This window comes from Mobula hypostoma, chromosome 3 (genome assembly GCF_963921235.1).
Source record: "Mobula hypostoma chromosome 3, sMobHyp1.1, whole genome shotgun sequence".
In the NCBI taxonomy this organism is placed as follows: Eukaryota; Metazoa; Chordata; class Chondrichthyes; order Myliobatiformes; family Myliobatidae; genus Mobula; species Mobula hypostoma.
Genome location: NC_086099.1, coordinates 66,241,622 through 66,259,687, shown reverse-complemented (window position 1 = coordinate 66,259,687; position 18,066 = coordinate 66,241,622). Strand labels below are relative to the sequence as shown.

At 39.9% G+C, this 18,066-nt stretch overlaps 1 protein-coding gene across 2 annotated transcripts in view; it reads right to left on the bottom strand.

Moving 5' to 3' along the window:
• The window catches only part of LOC134343434 (BTB/POZ domain-containing protein KCTD8-like), a 249,108-nt gene that overhangs the window by 39,150 nt on the left and 191,892 nt on the right, over positions 1 to 18,066 (bottom strand). The window lies entirely within an intron of this gene.

Sequence of the window (18,066 nt, the reverse complement as noted above, 5' to 3'; positions counted from 1 at the left end):
AAAGTTCTGGATCACAAGGACATTCAGCTTTCAACCAAGCTGAAGGTGTACAAGGCTGCAGTCCTTACCCCTCTCTTGTACGGCTGCGAAACCTGGACCCTGTACCGCAGCCACATCAAACAGCTGGAGCAGTTTCACATGCGCTCTCTGCGGTCGATCATGAGGATTTGATGGCAGGACCGAATCACCAATCAGGAGGTTCAAGCATTGAGGCAAGGATCCTCCAGGCCCAGCTACACTGGACTGGCCATGTAATCCGCATGGGTGAAACAAGAATCCCCAGGCAGCTGCTCTACGGTGAGCTTGAGCATGGCAGTCGCAATCAGGGCCACCCCAAAAAAAGATTCAAAGACAATCTGAAATCGTACCTCCAGCCTCGACAACTTGAGGAGTCCGCAGCCAACAGGGCTGCGTGGTGTGCCCTGACCAGAAAAGCTGCATCTGACTTTGAGGATGTCCGAAATCAGCGCCTTGCAGCAGTACGAGACCGACGCCACAAAGCTGTGTATGCACCTGTTGTAACAACTGCCATTCCATGTCCAACCTGCAACCACATGTGTGCTTCGGCCTTCGGCCTCCGAAGCCACACGCATATCCACAGATAACTGCACAATGTTTAGTCCTCCTCGGACCCCAACAGACAACCACCAATGGTTGGGAGAAGGTCATATCTACTGATTCATAAAAGCTATTAGCAAAAAAAAAAGTGTAGATAGTTCAAACAATTTAAGTAAAGAGGGGTCTTGTAGAGAAACAGTTTTGGAAAGCTACCTCAGATTGCTGAGGAAATAGAACGTTCCATTGCCTGCTTGGATGTCAAACTTACATTGTCTGAACTTAAAAGGTCTATTAATGGCGCTGGTCAGACATCACCTGGGAAAAGAAATTGTTATAATATGCTTACACAGTAATTGGATTTGAAACTTATGTTGGTTTTGGAATTCTTTAATAAAATATGGATTGAAGGGCAACTTCATACTTCCTGAAAACTAGCGGTTGTTACCCCTATACTTAAGCTTGGTAAGGATCAATCTGATCCTTCCAGTTATAGACCTGTTTGCTAACTTTACATGTATGTAAGATATTGCAATGAATGGTTATAAGAAGGCACACTTATTTCATGGAAAGAAGTGGAAATTAGCTGCAGACCAATCTGTACTTGGGGTTAAATTTGGAATCTGATATTCATAAAGCCCAAGTTAATAAAGAATCAGTAGCCACAGTTTTTTTTTGAAGTGGAGAAAGCTTATGATATGTTATGGTGACAAGAATTGCTGCTTAAACTGGAAAAGATGGGAATAGGCGGTAGAATGTTCAACAGGACTCAAGTTTTTTTTATGCCACAAGAAGATACAAGTTAGGGTGGGAATAACAGTCTCTAAGGAGTTTGAGAAGGAGAATGAGACTCCACAGGGGGAAGTGTGTGTAGCCTATCCTTTTTAATATTATAATTTATGAAATTTTCTCAAAGGGCTCACACAATTCCAAATTGTAATATGCTGATGATGATGCAGCATGGAAGAGAGCAAAAATATAAATTATATAGTTCAGAAAATTCAGGCAGCTATTAATGAAGTAGAAAATGGGGATGTCAGTAGGATTTTTAATTTTCTGTGGCAAAGACGCAAGTGATTTGATTTTACTGAAGTTAAAAAATATTACCCCCACAATTGATCTCAAGTTGTGTCATAAATCTCTGAAACAAGACGCAATGGTACAGTTTCTAGGTATCTGGATGTACACAAGGCTAATGAAGAAGGTGCATGTGAATCAAATTCTAGAGAAGTGTAAAAAAGCCCTTAATATGCTCAGGTGCATAGTTGGGTGTGATTGGGGTGCGAGTAGGAGGTCACTTAAACAAACGTATATTGCTTTAATCCAATCTGTTTGATCTGTCTTTGATTATGGATGTTCTAAGTCAGCATCACTAGTGTTGTTAAAGCCCCAAGATAAAGTTCAAGCTCAAATGTTGAGATTATATTATGGTCCTATTAATTCATCACAAATTTTGGCATTACTGGTAGAAATGAATGAAGTACATTTACGTTTACGAAGGTTACAGTTAGCTTTGGCTTCTTGGATAATGTAAGAGGACATAAGGTCGGTCATCCAATATTGACAACATTAGTATAGTGTTGGGAGCACTGTAATCATAAGATCTACAGATTTAAATGGATGAGAAATGAATGGGCACCAAATCTTGGGGTTGCTTAATGTGGATTATGGTCCCAGTGTACCCCATCTCACTCCTCCATGGTTTTTCCTTTTGCCTATGGTAGATTTGGCCTTCAGGAAAAGATCAAGGTGAGTGATTGTTTATCAGTGGCACAAGAAGTTCAGCAATAAATGCAAGGCAGATATTATGGATTCTTGCATATCTACACAGATGGTCAAAAGATCCAGTGAAAAGTTGCATAGTTGATTGTTTGTTCCAGAGTTTCAGAAATCATCATTGGAAAAGTATCAGTTTTCATATCTGAGATGGTTGCTATCATTTTGGCCTTGCAATGGGTCGAAGAAGTATGCCTTAGTTATGTACTTCTGTGCTGGATTCATTCTGTTTTGATGCCTATTAAGACATGTTACATACGTCAAGGAGATCTTGTGACTTTCTTGTAAGAATGATGTACTGGTCTTTTGGAGGTCACCTGATGTAATTTTCCCGCCGATGTGAGGTCACATGATGACATGTTCACCATGGGTATAAAAGGGAAGACCCCTGGTGACGCAGTTATATTTGATTCATGATTAACATGGGCAGACCATATCAGGAAAGTTGAGAAGAAATGTAAAAAAGTAATAAATGTGATGAGATGTTTGACTGGTAGGGAATGGGGAGCAATTTGTTCAGCTTTGAAGAGAATGTATGTGGCTTTAGTAAGGTCTGTATTGGATTATGGAAATATAGTATATGGATCAGCAGCTAGGTCTCTTATAAGGAAACTGGATGTGATTCAGGCTCAGGCCTTGAGAGTGTGCAGTGGGGCTTTTAAAACGTCACCACTGTCAACCCTACAGGTAGAAATGGGAATAATGCCTTTGGAACTAAGAAGGGTGCAACTGATGGCAAACTACTGGGCTAACTTGCAGGGGCACAATGATTCTCACCCTACTAAAGGAGTGTTGCAGGAGTGCTGGGAAAATGGGTGGTTTCAGAGGGATACCTTTAGTCGGGTAGGGAATGATATAGCGAAAGAATGTGGAGTATTTGATCTGAGGATAATTCCTTCAGTAGTTTATCCGGTTGTAGCTCCATGGAAGCTTGTATGGCCTGACATAGACTGGCATTTGTTAGAAGTAAAAAGGAAAGAAAGATATAAAACAGATTTGGTAAATGCATTTAACTGTCATGTGATGGAAAAGTATAGTGATTATACTCACATTTATACAGATGGTGCGAAGGAACCTGAAACAGGAGTGACAGGGTTTGGGGTGGTAATACCAGTAAAAGAAATTGGAATCAGCAGAAGAACATCTAATAAGTTAGGGGTGTTTACAGTGGAGATGCTGGCAGTATTGGTTGCGTTGCAATGGGTGCAGAAAGCCAGACAAGCCAAAGCATTGATATGTTCAGATTCATCCTCAGTTCTAGCAAGTTTAAGGTCTTTTCACACAAACAGTCGGCAAGATGTACTTTATGAAGTCCTTCAGTTAGTTACAAGAATTGCAAATCAGGGAGGTCAGGTAAAATTTCTATGGGTTCCAGCACATGTAGGGGTGAAAGGGAATGAGAGGGTGGATGAGTTGGCAAAGAGGGCGTTAAAGAAAGAAAATGTGGAAATGCACATTAGTATCAGTAAAGCAGAGGTTAAGTGTGTAATCTGGGAAAAAGTCAACCGAATGTGGCAAGAAAGATGGGACAGGGAGGGGAAAGGGAGGCATTTATATCAAATACAAAAGAGTGTTGCAGTTACTAGAGTAGGTAATGAAAACAGAAGAGAGGAAATTGTGTGGACTAGGTTAAGGCTGGGGCATTGTGCATTAAACAAAACATTGAAAATGATAGGGAAACACCAGACAGGATTGTGTGAGGAATGTCAGGAAGAGGAGTCAGTAGAACATGTAGTTTTGTGTTGCAGGAAGTATGGGATACAGAGAGAGATGATGAGAAATAAATTAAGGGAGTTGGGGATGCAGGAATTCACATTAAAAGGGTTGCTGGGCATGGGTGAGAGAGCACAAGTCCGGGTATTTTTAGCGTTTTTAAGGGGTACAGGGGTTTTTTATAGAATATGATGAATAAACAGGAATAGGATACTAGGATGGTCAAAGATGGGAGGGTGAAGTGTAGGTTTGTGTGTGTGTGTGCGTGTGTGTGTGTGTGTGTGTGTGTGTGTGTGTGTGTGTGTGTGATTGGGTGAAGGGATTTAGAATGTATGTCTAGTGCACATTCTGGAGCAGAGGGTGGCGGTAATGCACCATTAAGCTGGATGCCAACCGCCGTAAAACAAGATACAGACAGACAGACGCAGTTAGCTTTCCAGCTAGAGCGTTAGCCTGAGGCTCCGCTCCGTTGAGTGTTTTTATCTATGACGCAGTTTCATTTTTAAAATGAAGTTTTACGTTCTATTGTAAAGTACAATAGTGCTGGACTGGCAGTTTACCCATTTCTGCCAGATTTGTTGATGTACCTTTTCAGTAGTATTGGAGAGTGAAGAATTTATCGAAGTACAGGACCTGAAGGATTAAGAGAAGTTTGTATCGTTCAGCAGTTTAACAAAGGATCGACCTTATTGAGTCTTCGTCGAAGAAGTAGTGACCTGCATCGAAGATAACTCCTGCCAAAAGAGAAGGGAAGTTCATGCAAGGTTTTCTCTCTAGAAATAAAGGTCAGTTGTTTTAAGCCGTTTATTTCCTTCATCGTGAATCCTTTGGACAGAACCAGCAGGAAAGTCGCGTCTATGAAGAAATCCTTCTCCAGAGAAGTCTCTTCCGATTGAATGTATAAATCTGTTGGACTTTCGAATTTACCATTTTAAGAAATGTATTTGACGTTACTGCTTTAAGAACTGTTTTTGCATTTAACTCTTTAAGAACCAGTACCGAGTGGCGATTTGTTGAACGGCCGCACAGAGGTTAACTTCTGGTTAAGGTTTTCATTTTTTTAATTGTTTATCAGTGTTTAATAAATGTTTGGTTGTTTTTATATAACCTGACTCAATTCATATTCATTGTTGACGGTTACGTATTATATATTGTGGGGGCTCGTCCAGATTTTGTTCCAAATTTTTGAGCTTAAGTGCTTGTTTAATTGCCACTCTGAATTAGAAAAGGAAATACCCAATTTTTTTTTAGTTGATTGGTGTGTGAGTGGTATTCAGCAGTAATGAATATTGACGACTTTATGGATTCGCCTGACCCGGAGTCTTTAGCGAATGCGAGAATACCTGTTGTATCGGAGATTGCTAAGAGATTGAACCTTAAGGGAATTATGAAGGGTACAACAAAGGCCTTAATTCAAAGAAAAATCGCTGAGCATTAAATAAGGTTGGAAAAGTTTGATGATGAGGTGTTAGATAGGTTTCAAATGAGTAATTTGGAAATGCAGTTACATCTTGAACAGATAAAGTTTGAACGATTTAAAGCAGAAATGGCCGAAAGAGAGGCAAATAAAAAAAGGGAATTTGAAGAAAGAGAGGAAAGTAAATTAAGGGAATTTAAAGAAAGAGAAGCTGAAAACCGGAGGAAATTTGAGCTACAGATGGAGAAATTAAGGATGTGAAATCAGTCTTCTGGTTCTAAGAAACAGTTTATTGCTAGTCGTGAGGTTATTTTGGCTCCTCCATTTAATGAAGCTGAAGTGGACAAATATTTCCAGCATTTCAAAATTGTTGCTCTAAGTTTAGGGTGGCCAAAAGAGCAATGGCCGGTGGTGTTACAAAGTGTAATTAAAGACAAGGCACAACAAGTTTATACAGCTTTAAATGCTGATCAAGTACTGGATTATGATATTGTTAAACAGCAAATATTAAAGGCATATGAGTTGGTTCCGGAAGCATATGGAGAAAGATTTAGAGATTTGAAGAAATCGATGGAAAAAACTTATGTGGAATTTGCCTATGAGAAATGAGTGTGTTTTGAAAGATGGGTTTCCTCTAAAAATGTGAATGGGGAGTATAATAAATTAAAAGAGTTGATTTTACTGGGGGAATTTAAAAGAAGCATTCCTGCTGAAGTGAGAACATACTTAAATGAAAGGGACACTGCTACATTGCAGGAGACTGCTAAATTAGCTGATGAGTATGCTTTAATTCATAAGAATAAATTTTTTCCGGGTAGAACTTTTAAAAGGAAAAATAGCACAGAGAGTCAAGGTAAACCAGAAATTAAATCTGAAGTTAGTGAGAAAAGTAAGGATGAAGGGAGACATGTGAAGGAAAGACATTTTGGTATTATTTGTAATTATTGTAAGAAACCTGGACAAGTAGTAGCTAATTGCTTTCGATTGAAAAAGAAAGAGAAGGAAGCAGTCCCAGATGCTTGTGTGCAGCATATTGAAACACCTGTAAATCCACAGAGTTTGATAAATACTAATGAAGATTTGACAGAGTCTGACCAAGTTAAGACGGGATATGAAACTTTTATAACAGAAGGATTTGTATCCTTGAAAGAAGGATCCAATTCAGTACCAATAAGAATACTTAGAGATACTGGAGCTTTAATATTAGACAGTGTGCTAAGGTTTAGTGATGAGTCTGATGTTGGTGAGGTAAACTATATAAGAGGAATTGGGAGTGCCCTCATGCCAGTACATTTTACATAGAGTAAATTTCAGGTCAGGTTTAGTTACAGGGGTTGTTAAAGAAGGACTACAACCCAGTTTACCTGTGAATGATGTTTCTCTTTTGTTAGGGAATGACTTAGCAGGTGGACAAAATTTTCCTGAAGTGCATTTGACAATAAATTCAAATTCTGAGGAACCACAGAGGGATTCTGACACAGATTCTTCCTGTGTTGTAACAAGAGCTATGGCTAAAAAGACTGATGTACAGGATGAGGTTGTTATCCATGAATGTTCAACTTGGGATGCGAATTTTGAGGTTAAGGTTTTCGTTTTTTTTTAATTGTTTATCAATGTTTAATAAATGTTTGGTTGTTTTTATGTAACCTGACTCAATTGATATTCATTGTTGCCAGTTACGTAACAACAGGTATTCCAAATTTTAGGCCTCACCTTCTTCTAGGGATTGGACAACATTTGTTGAGGCTTCAGGGTCTAGGCTTGTGCATCCACTCCTTATGGGTCCCTGCTGGGGTTGAAGCAAATCAGGTGGCAGACATTCAGAATCAGAATCAGGTTTATTATCACCGACATGTGTTGTGAAACTGGTTAACTTAGCAGCAGCAGTTCAATGCAATACAGAATATAGAAGAAGGAAAAAATAAAATAAAATAATAAATAAATTACAGTATACATATATTGAATAGATTCAAAATCGTGCAAAAACAGAAATAATATATTTTTAAAAATGAGGGAGTGTTCATGGGTTCGATGACCAATCGGATGGCAGAGAGGAAGAAGCTGTTCCTGAACCACTGAGTGTGTGCCTTCAGGCTTCTGTACCTCCTACCTGATGGTAACAGTGAGAAAAGGGCATGCCCTGGGTGCTGGAGGTCCTTAATAATGGATGCTGCCTTTCTGAGACACCACTCTCTGAAGATGCCCTAGGTATTTTGTAGGCTAGTACCCAAGATGGTGCTGACTAAATTTACAACCCTTTGCAGATTCTTTCAGTCCTGTGCAGTAGCTCCCTCCCCCCATACCAGACAGTGATGCATCCTGTCAGAATGCTCTCCACGGTACACCTATAGAAGGGTTTGAGTGTATTTGTTGACATATCAAATCTCTTCAAACTCCTAATGAAGTATAGTCGCTGTCTTGCCTTCTTTATTACTGCATTGATATGTTGGGACCAGGTTAGGTCCTCAGAGATCTTGACACCCAGGAACTTGAAACTGCTCACTCGCCCTACTTCTGATCCCTCTATGAGGATTGCTATGTGTTCTTTCGTCTTACCCTTCCTGAAGTCCACCATCAGCTCTTTCGTCTTACTGACGTTAAGTGCCAGGTTGTTGCTGTGACACCACTCTACTAGTTGGCATATTTCGCTCCTGTACGCTCTCTCATCACCATCTGGGATTCTACCAACAATTGTTGTATCATCAGCAAATTTATAGATGGTATTTGAGCTATGCCTAGCCACACAGTCATGTATATAGAGAGTAGAGCAGTGGGCTAAGCACACACCCCTGAGGTGCACCAGTGTTGATTGTCAGCAAGGAGGAGATGTTATCACCAATCTGCACAAATTGTGGCCTTCCAGTTAGGAAGATGAGGATCCAAATGCAGAGAGGGATACAGAAGCCTAGGTTCTGTAACTTCTCAATCAGAATTGTGGGAATGATGGTATTAAATGCTGAGCTATAGTCGATGAACAGCATCCTGACATAGGTGTTTGTGTGGTCCAGGTGGTCTAAAGCCGTGTGAAGAGCCATTGAGATTGCATCTGCCATTGACCTATTGTTTCAACAGACAAATTGCAATGGGCCCAGGTCCTTGCTAAGGTAGGAGTTCAGTCTAGTCATGACCAACTTCTCAAATGTAGATGTGAGTGCTACCGGGTGATAGTCATTAAAGCAGCTCACATTATTCTTCTAAGGAACTGGTATAATTGTTGTCTTTTTGCAGCAAGTGGGAATTTCTACCCGTAGCAGTGAAAGGTTGAAACTGTCCTTGAATACACCTGTCAGTTGGTTGGCACAGGTTTTCAGAGTCTTACCAGGTACTCCATTGGGACCTTCTGCCTTGCGAAGGTTCTCTCTCTTTAAAGACAGCCTAATATCAGCCTCTGAGACAGAGATCACAGGGTCATCAGGTGCAGCAGGGATCTTCACAGTTGTAGTTGTGTTTTCCCTTTCAAAGTGGGCATAAAAGGCTTTGAGTTCATCTGGTAGTGAAGCATTGCCTCCATTCATGCTATTGGGTTTGGCTTTGTAGGAAGTAATGTCTTACAAACCCTGCCAGAGTTGTCATGCATCAGATGTTGCCTCCAACCTCATTCAAAATTGTCTCTTTACCCTTGAAAAAGCCCTCCACAAATCATACCTGGTTTTCTGGTACAGGCCTGGGTCGCCAGACTTGAATGCCACAGATCTAGCCTTCAGCAGAGAACGTACTTCCTGGTTCATCCACGGCTTTTGGTTTGGGAATGTACAGTAAGTCTTTGTGGGCACACACTCATCCACACAGGTTTTAATGAAGTCGGTAATGACTGCAGTTTACTCATCCAGGTTTGATGGTGAATTCCTGAATACAGTCCAGTCCACTGATTCAAAGCAGTCCTGTAGGCGCTCCTGTGCTTCCCTTGTCCATACCTTCTTGGTCCTCACTACTGGTGCTGCGGTCTTCAGTCTCTGCCTGTACTCAGGTAGTACAAGTACAGTCAGGTGATCAGACTTTCCGAATAGCACGGTAGGCATTCTTGATGGTGGTGTAGCAATGGTCCAGTGTGTTGTTTCTTCCAGTAATGCAAGTGATCTGTTGATGGTAATTGCTCAGTGATTTTTTCAGACTGGCATGGTTAAAATCCCCCAAAACAATGGTGAAGACATGAGGATGTGCTGTTTCTTGCATGTTGATCCCATTGCTCAGATCATCTAAAGCCTGATTGACATTGCCCTGAGGTCGAATGCATACTGCTACCAAAATGACCCCAGAAATCTCCCGCAGTGGGTAAAAATGACGGCACTTAACTGTTAGATATTCCAGGTCTGGTGAGCAGATTTGGGACGGCACTGATATAGTTGTGCACAAGGCATACTCCTCCACCTCTACTTCTGAAAGACTCTATCCTGACAGTGTAGAGTAAACCTGTCGATTTGAATCACTGCATCCAGTACGGAAGGTGTTAACCAGGATTCCGTGAAACAAAGAACACATGCAGACCTAATGTCCCCCCCTCATTCAGCACCCTGGCTCTGAGATCATCGATTTTATTCACCAGAGACCGCCTGTTTGCCAGCAAAATAGTCAGTATTGGGAGCTTAAAACCCCATTTCCTTAAATGCACTGCAGCCATGTTTCCTGCATGGAATCCTATGAAGACAAATCCGTCCCAAATCGGCATTGTTTCCATCAGTTTTAAGCAGCGATAGTTCGTTTAAATGCATTAAGACATCTGTGTTGACTGTACTGACCTTGGAAGCAGTTGTGCTTTTTAGCTGTCTTAGTCTGAAAGGAGAATATTTAATCATATCTATTGAGAGTTCTGCTGCTACTCGAGTCGCCCCAAGGTGCTTGCCAAGCAATCACAAAATTAAGGATATAAATGTAGTGGTGCCTTTGCATAAGGGGAAGGTGAAAGCCATTAGTAAAACGTCTATCCAAGCACTGTGGCAACAAAGTTGGGATAAGGAAAGGATGGAATTTATATAAAATTCAGAGGGAGGTGGGAGCTCAACTGGGAGATGAATGTAAAAGGAGAGAAGTTAAACTTGCACATTTATATATTGCACATTTTAGGTTGAATAATTCCCTCTTCAGAATTAATATGCATGATATTGGCAGTGCTATGGAGCGTACATGTCAAGAACTGGTGCAGCATATACTGTTTGAATGCAGTTCCTATGAGGTGCAAAGAAAACATCTAACTGCTGCAATGGGATCTTTAGGACAGACAGTTTATCATGGAAAGTTTCTGCTGTCGTAATATATAACTGTGTCTTTGACTTTCTGTAAAGCATTAGACTTCTTGAAATTATTTGAGACTTTATAGGGAGGGAGAATTTACTGGGTAATATTCCTGTCTCTTGGCTCCACACTTCAGATCAGTAGATGGTGGTAATGCATCTGATGATGGTCTGCCAACCACTGATAAAAGTTACAAGAAGAAGATGATAAGAGGTGGTTCTTGTTCAGACCAAACATCAAAATGGGGTAACAATGTGATCTAAGTGACTGACTGGAATAATTGTTGGTGTCAGATAGAGTGATTTAAGTATCTCAGAGACTGCTAATCTCCTCGGATTTTTAACCACAGAAGTCTCTTTAGTTTACAGAGAATGGTGCAAAAAGCAAAATAAAAACTTCAGTGAGTTGCACGTCTATGAGTGAAAACACCTTGTTAATGGGCGAGGTCAGACGAGAATAGCCAGATTGGTCCTAGCTGACAGGAAGGCAACTTTAACTCAAATAACCACGTTTGAGTTTGAGTGGTGTTCAGAAGAGCATCTCTGAATGCACAACACTTTGAAACGATATGGATGAGCTACAACAGCAGCGGCCCACACTGGGTTCCAAGGTGTACCAATAAAGTGCCACTGAGTGTGTATTAATACAACTACTATCTATCTCTATGACTGAAATGATTTTGGATACAACTATAAACACTCAGCAGCTCAGGCAATATACTGATTCACATGTGGCAATAGTGAATGCATATTGCTGCAGAGTTATTTCAGCTTGTTTTACAAATAATGCTTAAAAATGAAATAAAAACAGCAATATGCACTAACTCATGATGTGCCTATTTGTTTATCCATTTATTACTGCTGCGGTCTTTAGACCTTCAGGGCTTCTCGGCTCCTCATCTTCCCAGCTGTGGACTCGTACATCTGCTATCTCACTATTGACTGGCAAAGGCAAAGTCAGGATTTAAGCTGGGATGAACTTCTTTACACAGACTGATCAGTATCTAAAATGATAGAGTGCTAGAAGCCAAAATTCTGCAAGAAAATTTGATCATAGTCTTCTATACAAGGATTGAGCAGGACAGACAGAATAACTTCTTTTTTGAATGTAATATGCAGAATGCAGGAAAGATACATGAATATACAGAGAAAAGTACAAATTAGACCAGGAAAAGCATGTATGAAGAGTTATTATTGAAGAGACTAACCTCCAGCTACAAAAATATGTAGGAGAAAAAAGTAAGAGGAATAAAATGATTGAAGGCAGGATAAGCATAGAAAAGCATGCAGAAAGAATTTAATGCTGATGTAGAAGCAGAGAACTTACTGTGCAAGAAAACTTCTCCCTTATTTTAGCACAGCAACACTGTGGGTTGTTAACAAGTAATTTATAAAAATGTATTCAATATGTTATGGTATAGAACAATAAAAATTAGCATATTCAGAACCATTAATTATTGATCATATGGATAACTCAACAGACAAATAAACGATGCAATGTAAACAATAATTAATTCACAATGGAATGGAAGAGGAGAGAAATTCAATGAAGAACCTTGTCATACAGGATACACAGATGAAGGAATGGCTGTAAACTGGGAGGATGACGAGAACTCAATCATAATGTAACACATATTCTGATATGACTGTATGAAAAGGAGGTGATTTATGTACTGCACTGTGTTCAAAATTCATTTCTCCGCATACTCTCAGCCTTTGAAGCTGTCCTATGAATGACCTTGGCAGAAGTCATCAGAGGGAAAAGACTCTGAAAGAGGTGAAAGAGGAGAATGGATTGGTGAGTCATATTTTATTACTGGCCGGGCATTTGTAACACTGGCAGATGATGTCTGACTCTTGAATTCCACTTTCTCTCCTCCTTCTGCACTCTTCTTGTGCTATGGGGGAAATGCTTAAGTAAGTCCTTCTGTGTCTGTTGACCCAGCAAACCAAGGATCTGTTCATGGGAAAGAGATTGCTAACTCTGCAGATACACTTATATAAGGATCCTCACATCTTCATCTAGCTTCCCAAAACAATTATAGAACCTACTTGCATTGAGAGGTGTCTAGAGTCATGAAGCAAAATAGAATGGACCAGGCTCTTTGGCCTAATGAGTCCATATATTCAGAATGCAAAGCAATTTCTTATCTAGCATATTGGAAATCATCAAAATTCAGAAAATTAATTATATACTGGGAAGATGACATTCAAATTTGAAAGCTGCACACAAAACAATTGGTGCACAGATATCCTTAGGAATTTTCCACAGCTATTAGTGGTGGTAATAAGTTGGAATTGATTTTGATAGGACAGGAAGGGGAGGAATAAAATAATTAATCATATCCCTGAATCCTATTTAAATGTGATGGGGTAAGCTTCTGACAGGCCTTACATGAAATGGTAACCTTTTGGACAGGAAATGCGGGTACATATTTTCTTGACAATTTTAGGAAGATTTTTTGTTACATTTAGCTTTGATGTTTAAAGCATTCGATGTCTCTGGGCCAGTATTCACTGGAATTCAGAAGAATGAGGGGTAAGCTCATAGAAACCGATCGAATGGTGAAAGGCCTTGATAGCGGATGTGGAGAGAATGTTTCCTATGGTGAGAGAGCCTAAGACCGGAGGACAAAGCCTCAGAATAGAGGGGTATCCTTTTAGAATGGAGATGAGGAAGAATTTCTTTAGCCAGAGAGTGGTGAATCTGTGGAATCCTTTGCCACGGGCAGCTGTGGAGGCCAAGACTTTATGTATTTTGCAGGCAGAGGTTGATAAGAGTCTTGATTGGTCAGAGCATGAAGGGATATGGGGAGAAGGCATGAGATCGGAGCTGAGAGGAAAATTGGATCAGCCATGAAGAAATGGCAGAACAGTCTCAATGGGCCAAATGGCCTAATACTGCTCCTATTATCTTCTGGTCTTGTGGTCTAATCCAATGATCTTTTAGAAGTCATGAGCAAGGCATAAAACTTGTTGCTTCACAATCATTTTATTAAGAGTTGATAGAACAAGGGAAATTGAAGCAAACAATGATAGTGGTTTACTACTTGGGGAAGCGAGAGAAACTGAAGAAGTTTAAGATGGTACTGCTTTCTGTTTAGCAATTTCATAACCATAGAAATAAGGAAAATCCTATTCAAATCTATAAATAAGAATAAACTAGTTAGAAAACATTTACTCAGTACTATAGTACTATGTTAACCAATGAGAAAATGTGTATACATTGAATGCAGAACAAAGAAACTTACAGAACTTTCCAGAATTATATTTTGTATAGCTACTACAGGCATATTAAACTGTTATGTGCATACTACAGCCACTAGGAATCATTATAAGCATTAACTTCTATATAAGTAATTATATAAAACACAAGCCGATAACTAATTGTTAAACGGTAAAGAAAATAACAATTAAATAGTTTAAGAGAAGAATTGAACAATCATATCCAACAACATGCTAAATTCATCATAAGACACCAAGAACAAGCTGGGCATTATGGAATAGGACATAACTTTTCATCAGCAGTAATCTTTATTGCCATTAGACGAATAGTTGACATTTCTTTGTAAGTACTGCTTAATGGAAATGGAGGGAAATTTAGAAGATGTGCCAATGGTAATGACATTCTGTTAAATTTTAAGATTTGCCTAAGGTTAAGAGTTCAAGTATTTGACAAAGAAAGGGATAAAATGCAACTGGGCATCCAAATGTTAAAGTATTTGTATTTCCTCCAAGTTATTGTATAAAAACCCAGAGTGAAAAGCAATGAAATATCTCAAAAGGATTCATTTCAGTAGAGCTACTACGACTTGATGTTTCAATCCCTATGGTAAGTCGCCACTCTCGATGTTGGCAGTGGGCTTGGAGTGGTGACAGGGAGGGAGGGTAGGTACGTCTTCGGGGTCATCAGTTCGGCACCCTCCTTCTTTGGGCACCTTCCTTCTTTGACGTTGCGTTGATAAGCCCATGACTTCTCCAGAGGGCTCAACGGTGCTACCTGGCATCCCAGATACACCCCCCTCAGTTCCATACCCTCCTGTCTTCATCTTGCAGCCCAGTTGTTGTCTTTCCTTTTAATCCAAATCTAATTGCTGCTTTCTTCTGCTGCGTTTGACAAGAACTTGATTGCTTGTTGGAGGGAGTGACCCCTCACCCCCATCTTCTTCAATAGACTAACAGAGATATACCTAAAGCTAAAGGGTCATATTCTTTCTATGCTACTGGATCGGCTATGAACTCGATTAACATTCACAGTAAAATATAAACAGCTGATCATGGCTGTGGAAAACAATGAAGCTCGATTTCTAAAGACAGAACCAACATTTATAAAAGGCCCAAAGGTGGAGTGGGGGGAGGACAGAGAAAGGGTATGTATTGTTTTCATGATAATCACCTCTTGTGAAAGTAAACTCAAGACATGTTTCAGCTCAATTTACATCTCCTAATTTTGCACATGGGAATAAGTTAGGAATCAGCAGAATGTGGCTGTGATCTTGACAAAAGTCATGGAAAGTGGCTGAGCTAAAGACTGATATTTATTTACTTTGGTTGTTAATTGGATATTCCCAACTCTGGCAGGGGACATCCTGCTCTCCAGTTCCACTTTCTGTCCTTCTGTGTAACAACCTTTCTCCCCTTTTGTCAGATTCATTATCACTTAATATGATCACAAACCTTATGACACAAGATTTGTTGTTTTGCAAAGGCATAAAATTATCATACATTACAAAAATTAATAAATAGTTCAAAGAAAAATAATGTCGTGTACATGAATTTATGGACTGTTCAGAAATCTGATGGCAGAGGGGAAGAAGCTATTCTTGAATCATTGAGAATGGGTCTTCAGGTTCTAATCACAATATGATATTACGATTTAATAGTAAAATTTCAGAGGTAAATTGTCTTTCCTTGACAGAGAGAAAGGCTGTTGTTGAGGCTCACTAACCTTACACTGAGACTTCTAAGAATTTCTCCAATTCTTTCAAATAGCAGAAAAGAATTGATCTCTTGGATTGACACCCTAAACTGGTAAAAATATTTATACTGATAAGCTTGTGGAAATGCTGGACAATGTAATTGAATCTCCACACCTTTAGTAGTCAAATTCTGGTTTATTACCACTGACCTGCTGTTAACTTTGCTGTTTTGCGGCAGTAGTACATTACAATACATAAAAATATTGTAAGTTATAATAATTAATATAAAAATAAGCCCAATATGTAGTGCAAAGTGAGAACAGGATAGTGAGGTAATGTTCATGGATTCACGGACTGTTCAGAAATCTGATGGCAGAGGGAAAGAAACTATTCCTAAAACTCTGAGTTGTGTGTCTTCAGGCTTCTGTACCTCCTCCTTGATGGTAGAAATAAGAAGAGGAAATGCCCTGGATGGTCAGGAGCCCTAACAATGTCTGGTTCTTGACGCATCACCTTTTGAAGATGTCTCTGATGGTGGCTTATGCCCATGATGGAGCTGGCTGAGTTTACAGTCCTCTGCAGCTGGGACAGTAACAGGTACTCAAGATGAGTGAGATGTTATCATTGGAGCGGTAGCCCATGTAAGTTTGGAATATTAAAAATACAGTAGCTGCTGTATTCAAGTGAATCAACCACTTTGCAGAAGAAATGAGATTTCATTTGGGGATTACACATTCACCTGTGCTTATTCTGTCTGATGCGGAACTTAACAATCTTGAGATACATAAGAAAATCTGTCATTCTTTACCATTGCCACACAATTATAAGCTGACTACACAGAATAATTTCACAGCTTGCGATGACAACACAACATTTCTGGAATTCCATTAGTCTACCATAAAATGATTTATGATTTCAAAACATTTCTTATTTTTAGGGTGATTTATATTAAAAATATTTTTGCATTTATATTCTCTTTGGACTAATCTCTCAGATATTTTATCTTCGTTTTAGGGGTAAGATCTAGTCAGATATGCTGGAACAGATAAAAAATATTCGCAAGTTTAGCTATGGTCTAGACCAAGGCTCTAGACAACTGAGCCCAACACAACTTCACTTGTATCATACTCCAACCATTGGAAATGCACAGAAGTAAAGCAATGGCACATCTGAATGAGTGACAAAGACAAAATAGATGAGGATGTACAATACAAAGGCCTTCCTTCTATTCATTCGTCCAAACTGCTCGAGCAGGAAGAGACTCTAATGGCCGCAACAAAATCTGGTCAGCCAAAAGCATATGAAGAAAGAATTTGGCATTGCATTGTGCAAAGCCACAGTGTTGTCATCCGCAAAGGAAAACACTAGGGGAGGAGCTACCAACAGAATGTTCCCTATTGATGTAGTAAACTCTCAACTAATGGCGGTGTTAAGTGTAAGAATGTGTCAAGAGTCAGACCACATGGTGCATTCAGTCTCAAAAGAGACTCGTCAGCATTAAGCGCGTGTTATATGATGCAGGTGATCATTGGCTTTCCAAGACCATGATTGCTCTTGGCAATTTGTTTTCTACAGAACTGATTTGCCCTTGCCTTCTTCTGGGCAGTATCTTTACATACAGGGGACCCCAGCCATTATTAATACTCCTCAGAGATTATCTGCCTGGCATCAATGGTCGCACAACCAGGACGTGCGATATGCAGCACCCGCTCCCATGGCCTCAAAGGGCCCTGATCAGAGGACTAAGTAGGTGCTACACCCTGCCCAAGGGTGACCTGCAAGCTAGTGGAGCGAAGCAGCGCCTTACATCTCCTATGGCAGAGACGTACCTCCACCGCTCCACTAAAGAAACTATTTGGATAAATATTTTCCATTCACTAGTGAAACTTCAGAATCAGAATCTGAATCAGGTTTAATATCACCGGCACATGTCGTGAAATGTGTCAACTGTATGGCAGCAGTGCAATGAAATACATGATAAATAAGTATATAGAGAAGAAATGAGTTATATTAAGTACATGTGCGTCTATTAACTAGTTAAATTAAAATAAGTAGTGCAAAAAAGACAAATAAAAAGCTAATGAGGTTGTGTTCATGAGTTCAATATCCAATTACAAGTTGGATGGCAGAGAGGAAGAAGCTGTTCCTAAATTGCTGAGTGTGTGCCTTCAGGCTACAGTACCACCTTCCTGACGGTAACAATGAGAAGAGGGCATGTCCTGGGTAGCAGGGATCCTTAATGTTGGATGCTGCCTTCCTAAGGCATTGCTCCTTGAAGGTGTCTTGGATACTACAGAGGCTGGTACCCATGATTGAGCTGACTAATTTTACAAGTTTCTGCAACTTACTTTGAACTTGTGCAGTAATCCCCAATACCAGACAGTGACGCGGCCAGTCAGAATGCTCTCCATGATGCATTTTAAGAAGATTTCAAGTGCTTTAGTTGACAAACCAAATC